Consider the following 9,908-nt stretch of genomic DNA (forward strand, 5'->3'; position numbering starts at 1 on the left):
TTTAGAAGCAATTCTTCATACTTTGGGGTTTTATCTGTCTCCTGGTTTCATTAAAGTCGGACTCTTTTGTTAGAATTTGTGTTGCTTTTGGTTGATACTAGAGAGTGGAGCTTAATACAATTATCTTTATGCTGCCATCTCCAAGCAGCCCTTAATATTTTTAAATCCAGGAGTATTTTTAAATAAGTGAGAGAATGGTACTCCCCTCTCTTTCTCCACTGAAGCTTAAATATGAAGACATTATAAGAAGGATTTAAGAGTTAATGCAGTGTTCATAAAAGGACAGTTTAAAACCTGAAAATCAGTTCCTAGAGGAGATTATTAAATCTTATTCCAATTTTGTACTGTGACTAAATATTTTTTTATTTAGAAAATGGTTTTGCATTAGAAACGGAAATGTATTTATAATATAAAATCTCGGCAAATACAACTCATGTTATTTAAAACTTCTGTGAAATTTCAACTGACTATAAATAGATATATTTTTTATATTTCTATATAAGTATCTATGTATGTGTCTGTGTGTGTGTATATATATATGCACATGTATATGTATATATGAATGTGGATATTCAAGAGATAGATTCCAAATTATATTAATCTAGTTTCAATCCATTTTGCCCAGCACAGAGATTAAATTTTATGGATTTTACTTTCCTTTGGGGTCTGTCTCCTACTCATTATGTTAAGGGAAATAAAGTAATTAAGCCAGTTAATGGTTATTTGTTATTTTCATGATGATGATGATGATGATCTCACATCTATAGTGTGTTAGGCACTATGTTTGTAAATTATTTTCTTTTCTTTTCTAACAACCACATGAGGAAGGAGCAACTGTTATGCCTACCTACAGATAAGGAAACTGAGGCTTAAGGGGTGAAGCTGCGTGCCCAGGATCATCCAACCAGCAAGTAACAGATTTGCCAAGCCACACTAGCTTAAAATCCATGCTCCTAAATAATAATATGCTAGCGTACTTCCCCCCTTTCTCCAGTACTGTCCGCTTACTAATATGAACACCACAATACTCATTTTATGAGGGGAAAAAAGCAAATTTCCAATTTAGTAATTTGCTCAAGGTCATCCAATTCAAAAAGGAGAGAGAAAAAACATGATCTTTTCATGACAGCCCTTGAAAATTAGAAAATTGAGGTTATATGTCCCAGAATACAGAGCAAGTGAGAAACTTCTAATCAATATTTTTAAATTCATGTATAATTTTTTATTTTTTGTTCTTTTTAAATATTTATCTATTTATTAGAGAGAGAGAGAGAGAGAGAGTGCACTAGCAGGGAGAGGGGCAGAGGGAGGACTCCCAACAGGACAGGGAGCCTGATGTGGGTCTCAATCCTATGACCCTGAGGTCATGACCTGAGCCAAAGGCAGACACTTAACCAACTGAGCCACCCAGGCACCCAAAATTCATGTACAATTTTTTAGAGCTATTTTCCCTGTACTAAGGCAGTGGAGGAGGAAAAATCACCCTCCAAGAATGTTCTTTTCCATTGCTGACCAAATCTTCCAGAGCATGAATGCGTCTCCAAAACAAATGACCACTTGGCTATTAAATGTAGGAAGAAAGAAATTGCTCTGAACAATGGTGCGTATAAACTGAATTTTTGAGGTATAAAAAATATGATTCTCCTTGAAGGTGATTTTTTAAAAATTCAGGTTGCTGAAGTCTAAAGAGACAAATATAGCTCTTTGCCTCTATATGCCGAGGTTAATCATAAAATGCATCTTTGTTTTAAAATCCCATGAATGTCAGAATAGGAAACCATGCAGTGTCAGTTCATAAATGGACCATTCTGTTTGAAACTCTGACAAATGATGCCCTGGCTTTGCTTCTCTTTGCTGAGGAGGGAAGTAGTGGCCTTCTGGGGCAGCTTCTTAAAGATATTTCTATGAGATTTATGTGGCACAAAGCACTCTCAAAGACAAATCAATATATCCAAGTTGAGCATTCTAATATAATCACACTGATCAAAAAAAGTGCTTCCTCACCACAGATCTGTCATTTCTTCCTTTCATTGTGTGAAGATGCCTAAAGGTTTTATGTCCCTGAAACAAAGCTCTGAATGACCATCTTCAGTCACTTAGGATATTAACAGAATTCCATAAAATCAGCCATCACTCTAGATGTGTAATTTCCCTTGGGAAAACCATTCAAGCTCAAACTTGGTGAGAGAAATATCAAAGAACAAAACTAATGGAGAAACACAGTCTTGGATTACCACCTTATAATTACTTGTGAACCCAAATACGCTCACAACGTTGACCTTGGGTATATTGGCAAATTGTAAATTCCATAGGGTTATACGAACAATGATCTCATTGCTCCACACTATCTCTGAGGGAAGACTTAGAGGTGCCTTGATTATTAGGGTGTCAGGTTCTTACCAGGTCTTATCTTGAACCAATTTGGGGTGACACACACCCTAGCAACCCTCCCCCTACTGGGAACCAGCCTTTGAGCATCACAGCCCTGCTTTTTCTTTAATGAAACTAAATAGTGCCCTGACTAAAATTTTCTTAGTTCTTGGCACTGAAATAAATGGAGTGATGGGGGGAAAAAAAATAATGTGTCTTAATATTGTGTATGAGACTGTATTTAAGAAAGCAGACAGGATAGGGGCAGTTGATAGAGCTTTAGAGGGTCAATAAATACCATTCTCTCTCTGTTTTGGGCTGAATTGTGAACCCCCCCCCCACCATGCCCAAAATTCATACATTGAAGCCCTAACCCCCGGTACCTCAGTATGTGACTTTATTTGGAGGTAGGGCCTTTACAAGGGATATTTAAGTTAAAATTAATTCATTAGAGTGAGCCCTAATCCAATGTGACCGTTTTCTTATAAGAAGAGGAAATTTGGACACAGCAACCGCAGAGGGACCACCACATGAAGACAGAGAGAAGACAGCCATCTACAAGCTAAGGAGAAAGGCCTCAACCAGCCAACAACTTGATCTTGAACTTCCAGCCTCCAGAAATGTGAGAAAGTAAATTTCTGTTGTTGAAGCCACCCAGTGTGTGATACTTTGTTAGAATAGCCCTAGCAAGCTAAGACATTCTCCCCCAGAGCTCTGAACCAACCGATAAACAAGAGACAGGAAGCAGAGATGGGATCAAAGCTATATTCCTGAGAAAACTGATTGAAGAATGTGGCTTTGGATCAGTAGTCAAGAGACCCTGCACTGAAACCGAAGCAGCGGGTCTTGCTTGCAAACTTTTCAGATGGAGGAGCTGAGGAAGCAGTGTCTGGAGGGGCAGACAGGTCTGAAAGAAAGAGGACACAGATCCAGTTAGGAAGAAGGAAGATGCCTTGTGAAGGAGTAAGGTGTTGGAGATAGGTTGGGAGTGTTCCTTTTTCCTCTGGGTGGGACAGTGTAACTCCCTCCTCTCTGTGGAAATGTGAGAAGTGAAAAATAAGTATCTCCATACTCCCACTTCAAGCTGATCTCAAGCTTTATTTCATCTGTACCTCAAAAAGAAACGAAGTCATCTCTGGTCATCTTCATTTGGAAATCCCATATGCCACTAAAAGGCCACAAAACAAAATCTCACTTTGCCCCTCTTTGGTATGCTCATCTTCCTATAATTTTCTTGGGAGTGACATCATTGTTCAACCATGGGCCCAAGGCAGTCACCTGGGGTTATCCCATGGTCTCTTTCTATCTACCTGTAGTCTTGTGCATTCCTCTTCTTAAACACCTCTTGAATCTGTTGCCCCCGCTCTGACCTCACGGTCAATGCTTTGGTACATCTTCTCATCACCTTCCCTCTGGATTCCAGCCCAATCACCTTTATATATATATATATTTTTTTTTAATTTTTAAAAATATTTATGTATTTATTAGAGAGAGTGGGGGGGGGAGAGCAGAGGGAAAGGTAGAGAAAGAGAAAGGCAGACTCCCCACTGAGCACGGAGTCCAAAGCACGACTCAATCTCACCACCCTTAAGATCATGACCTGAGCCAAAATCAGGAGTCAGATGCTTAACCAACTGAGCCACCCGTATGAGCCCCCCAGTCCAGTCTCCTTAATGGCCTCTCTACCATGTGCCATTCTCCTACATTGTCACCAGAGTGAACCTTCTAAAACTTCAATCTCACCACAACAGGTCATAAACTCAAATCTTTCAAGCTCCTTGTGCAGTCACTAGGAAATATGCCTGATCTGGCTTCCTCTACATCTCTGTCAAGCCAGAGCCAGGGGCGGTCAGAATGCAGGGCCCGTCATGAATCGGGGACACCAGGCTTTGTCCATGAAGAAAGGGAAGACAAGTTCCGCACATTGGTCACAATAGAGTCCCATTGTCAGTGAGACCAAAACCCCAGGCCTGCCTCTACCCCTCTCTCCCATTCCTCCCAGGGGAAGAGGAAGGACCTAATTGAACAAAAGAAACAGGCCAGTAAGTCTTTCTCTTCTCTCTGGGACCTGAGGTAAGTCTTCATTCAGACGCTCCATCCCTGCAGGAGAAAACAGGCATCCCAAGCACTGACAGGAAATCAGTCAGTTGTTTTAATTCTAGGGAAGTCCATTTGACCCTCACACTGAGCCTCATTGTCCTGTAGTTTTCTTAGCACTGGAGATAAAATCTGGTCTCCATCTGCTGAGTCTAGACTTGCAAATCTGAACCTGCTTGGGGAAAAAATGGATGTCATTCTAACCCGCTCAAACCCCAACACTTCTGAAGACGCGAAATTCTGCCCCTGGGTTATGGCTCTGTGATGTTAAGAGCTAATGAACTGACTCAGTAAAAAAAGGTCAGAGTTAACTACTTTCGCTCAAAAAAGAGGTGAATTGTAGCAGTGAGGCCCTTTGCTTTTCAAGCAGTTAAGGATCTGCCGGCACAAGGGCAGGTGGTCTTGTGGCTCCCTCCTTGGTTGTTGCTCAGCAAAACACCTCATGGTTCTGCGTTCTCCATTTTCATGAACGATACCACTGTCTTGCTAACCCTGGTGACATCAGAGCTCTGTGTCACTACTAGTCCTCCTCCTTTAGCCTTTTACAACGAATTTATTAGCAAGTCATGAAGATCACACCATCTTAAGCCTCTCATGCCCACCATGTCTTCCCACTCCCTAGCTGCCATCCTACTTCATTATTGTCATCAGAATACTACAAGAGCCTCCTGACTGCTCGCCACGCATTGTGTCTCTCCCTGCTGCAATTCGTCCAATTCAGTCCTGGCAGATTAATATTTCCAGCAGGCATATTTGGTTCTATCTTTCCCATATTTAAAACCTGTCAATGGCTCCCCTTCGGTTTCTAAATTAAATATGACTCCTCCTGCTGGAATTCAAGGGAAGTCCTACACAACAAAGCTCTGGCTTGCCTTTTCAGCTGTCTTCCCATGTTTTGTATTGTAGTCATGCTGCATTAATTAGTGTCACCATAACACAACTCTACAGTTTTCTGCCTCCTTCCTTTTGCTGCTGTGTTCCTACTTCAAAGGATGTCTTCCCCGCCCCCCTAAGATGGACCTTTAAGGACAAGTAGGAATCAATAAGCAAACCACAACCATTTAATGAAATTTTTTCTTATCTCCCTAGCCCTGACAAAAGATTGAGCATTTCTCTTTTTGATACCATAGCATCACAGCACTTTGCGCTTATCTAACTGCATCTTGTTTACCCTGTAGACATACAGTGATTCACCTCTTCCCTCCAACAGCACCCACAATCTTCCTTGGACGATTGCTCCTGTCCTATTCTCAGCCATGTGACTTGGGTAGAAGTTACTCCTTATCTGTTGTCAAGGCAGAACATAGATGATCCACTAGTCCCACCCCGCCTCCCAACCCCAAGTCTTGATATTTTGTTTAGAAAAGAAGATATGATCCAGTTAAGGGCCATGAGGCAGAAGATCTATTTGCTGGGGCTTTGAGAACAGAAGTCTCCCTTATCTTCTAGAGGAACTCCAAGAAGACATATTCTCTCTTTCTCAGATGGTGTGCTGAGGGTGTGAGGTCTAGAATTGTAGAAGTCATTTTGCTAACATGAGGGGAGCCAGCCTGAAGATAAATCTGGCACAAAGAGGAGGGACAACTAAAGGAATCATGAAGAAAATGTGATATTTTGAAACTTTGGGAAGACAGTGCTTGGAGCCAGGCCTAATTTTATACTTTTCAGTGAAGTCAATAAATTTCTAAATTTGTTTAAGCCTATCTGAGTTTGGTTTTCTGACTCCAGCAATAAATTTTTCTCCCTCATACTAGACATATGGTATCTTCTCCTTGGGCCAGGTTTGAAGTTGCACTAGTGGATCTCAGAGTACCTCACATAGCAGCTTTTTAACAGACATCTTTTAATGAGATCGATTTGTGCAGTGGGAAAAAAATGTTCCCATGAATTTCCGGAGACAGAAATTTGAAAGAGAACATAGCACAAGTATCCACTAAAGGTTTGCTGAACTAAATTAGATACGCTTATACTTCGCAAGCCCACGTTGTATCAGGCCCAGGAAAAGCTATGGAGAATAGCTTTCAAAACCATTTTTTAAATTTCTGGTTGTTTAGGAAAGTAATCAGCAGACTCCTTTTGTTCAACCAGAGATTTTTAAAGTGGAAGGTAATCCTCAGACCTAGTGTACAACAGTAACCAATTCTTAAAATCGGACCTGGAATAGCTGGAAAAAAAAAATAGCTGGAAGTTTGTACCTTTCACCAACGTCTCCCTATTTTCCCCACCCTCCAGGCCCTGGCAACCATTTTTCTACTCTCTTTTTCTGAGTTTGAGTTGGGTTTTTTGGTGTTTTTTTTTATTATTATTGTTATTATTATTATTCCATATATAAGTGATACCATGCAGTATTTGTCTTTCTCTGGCTTATTTCACTCAGTGCAAGGCCCTCAAGTTCCATGTTATTGCAAATGTCAGAACTGCCTTCTTTCTCCTGGCTGAATAATATCCCGTTGTTTAGACAGACCACATCTTCTCCATCCATTCACACACTGACAGACACTTACGTTGCTTATTATCTTATGACTTTCAAGGAAAGGAATCTAAAATGGAACAGCAGTACTATGATCCTGCTGGAGGCTCTAGGGGAGATTCCATTCCCCTGCTTTTTCTAACCTCTAGAGGCCACTGGTCTGCACTTTCTCTGGTGGTTCCTTCCTTCCAGATGACCTCTGCTTCCATCATCACACTTCTTCCTCTTACCCTCCCATGTCCCTCCTATAGGGACCCTCATGATCACACCCGACCCCCCAGATAATCCAGAACAATCCCCCCATCTCAAGATCCATAATGTCATCACATCTCTTGCCTTGTAAGGTATTATACCCACAGATTTGGGGGAGTAGGATTTAAATATCTTTGGGGAGGTCCGTTTATACTGCCCACCACACTCTTTTTTTCAGCATAACGACTTTGTATCCCAAAATACACTAAATAAATAAGCCGTCAGAATTGATATTTTGAAATGACACTTTCAGGCAAAGACACGTTCACTAATTTACTTAGGTCAATAGCTTCTGGTTAGAGAATATGATCTGGAACAAATGTGAATTGCACACACATTTGGGTGCTCTGCTTCGTGTGCCTACACGGAGCAAGAAAAATGGAAAGGTGGTATCTGCTGATCTTTACTCGTCCATACTTCCACATCTTTCAGAGTGCTCTCATATTTAGCCTTTATTTCTCCCTAAAGATATTCATCTGTGCCTAAATTAATTTTTAAATGTAGTTTGAGATCCACATAAGCATGAGCTCTAAAATGGTTGAAAAATTGGTGAAGAAAATAGTGTGGGAAGAAAAAGTGCAATAAACCTCCATCACATTACCTTTTGCATGTAAATGCCCATGTATTTTATAATGGTTGTGCACTAACTACTGAATCTTATTGTCGTTATTCCACTGACACATTTCTCTCTCTGACGAAATCGTTTGAGAACCTCGGGTGAGGGACGGAATTCATTACAACTAATGGAAATACTGCTCGTACGGCAGGTTTTCACTTAACGGCAGGGGTTTCAGGAGAGAATCCGAACCAAGAGAAGAGGGTTATGTGTATTAGCGCTTCATAATCTAGGCAGCCCATACAGGTGGTTCACCGAGAACAAAAGAACCATCTTGCTCAGAAAGGAGCTCGGACGCCTCCACTGAACTAGACAGCTGCTGGCGGTTTTTAAATGACAGGTTTTCCAACTCCTACCCATCGAGACTTCAAAAATCCTAGGGTTGAATTTCAACCAAAGCACCCTGTTGTAGGTATAAAATATGTGTACAGAGCTTGATTTTGATTAAATCTTTCTGTATTGTCAGCTGTGAATAAGCCCTCTCCTAGGTGGTCAAATGAATGGCCAGAAAGCAAAGGCCAGTTTTCAGGTATTGCATTCTGGGGAAAGCAATCTACCCCAGTGCTTCCAGGATGCTGTTATTGGGAAAGCAAAATTGCACTGTTAGAGGTCAGGAGTTCCCATTCACCTCTCTGTAGCCACATGAATAGAATTTTTCTTTGGTGGGACCATAATACAGTTGTGAACAGCATGATTACACCCTTGGTGTCACGAGTTGAAATCAATTTTAAAAAACAAATCTTGGCTCATTCTCTGATTTTCAAGAGTTTCTGCAAATACTTTCAGGAAATTTGTCAGGCTGAAAATTTTAATTAGTCCCACTAATTGTTACCAGCCACAAATCAATTTGAACTGATTTGGGATCCAAACACATATAACCCTTACTCGCCTCTTCAGACCCCACAAGAATGAACTTGGTAGCCTGCTGAATACGCTACTTCGCACATATTGCCCGAAGAAGCAATTAGCAGACACCATCCACATCACTAATTCACCTGTCTTAGAATGTTTCTCTAGTTTTATGGCTTCTTCTGCCCAAAAACAATAACGAGGACTACTCACCAGAGTTATTGGTACAAAAGTCACCCAAACTGGGGGAAAAAAAAAAAAAGAGTGGTTTTGATGTGATTGTACAGGGGTCATGCGCTTAAACACTACAAGGAATTGCTGGTCTGTTTCCTAGACCCCCATGAAGACTCATCCTTTGTTCCAGGGACTGCATATTTCAGCTTGGGTCAAATGACCACTGATTTCAGTGCTGACCCCATAGTCCCTGTCCGTCAGCCCTCTGTCTGTGTGGGGCCATGGAGGAAGGAAGGAGATCAGAGAAAGTCACAGACTTACTTCTGAGGCCTCTAATTGGCCTCCCAGGACCCAATCTGAAGGCCAAGTGAGAAAAAAATGATTAGTGGGCTAGAGCGCAAGCTAAACCCAGTATGAGTGTGTGTGTGTGTGTGGGGGGGGTGCATGTGCACATGCATGTATTTATGCCTTAAAAACCGCTCCTACTACATTTCACACAAGACCATTCAAATTCCACATTCGTTACCTCAGATCTCCAACTGCTAGGACACAACCTTTGTTACAATCTCTCTCACAATAACTGTTTTGAAAAGTCTCCCTAACTAAGCATCACATATATTTGTTTTCTCTCTCTCTCTCTCTCTCTCTCTGTTTTGACCCACAGTATCCATTTCCTCGTGGCCTGGTGGTTGCCATATTTACCCACAGAGTCTAGGAATTCTTACAGGGCTCTGCAAAGCCATTTTCTAGTGCATGATATTCCATATACTTAGAAAACTTAAGGGTACTTTTAGCTTTTTTTTTTATTTATTTTCTTTTTCTTTCTAAGATTTTATTTATTTGAAACACAGAGAGAGATCACAAGTATGCAGAGAGGCAGGCATAGAGAGAGAGAGGAGAAAGCAGGCTCCCCGCTGAGCAGAGAGCCCGATGCGGGCCTCGATCCCAGGAGCCTGAGATCATGACCTGAGCCGAAGGCAGAGGCTTAACCCACTGAGCCACCCAGGCGCCCTTTATTTATTTTCTTATTTGAGTAGAGTTGACACAACAATGCTGCATTAGTTTCAGGTGTGTAGCATA

The sequence above is a fragment of the Lontra canadensis genome, unplaced genomic scaffold (assembly GCF_010015895.1).
Source record: "Lontra canadensis isolate GAN:19392208 unplaced genomic scaffold, GSC_riverotter_1.0 scaffold22, whole genome shotgun sequence".
NCBI classification, from domain to species: domain Eukaryota; kingdom Metazoa; phylum Chordata; class Mammalia; order Carnivora; family Mustelidae; genus Lontra; species Lontra canadensis.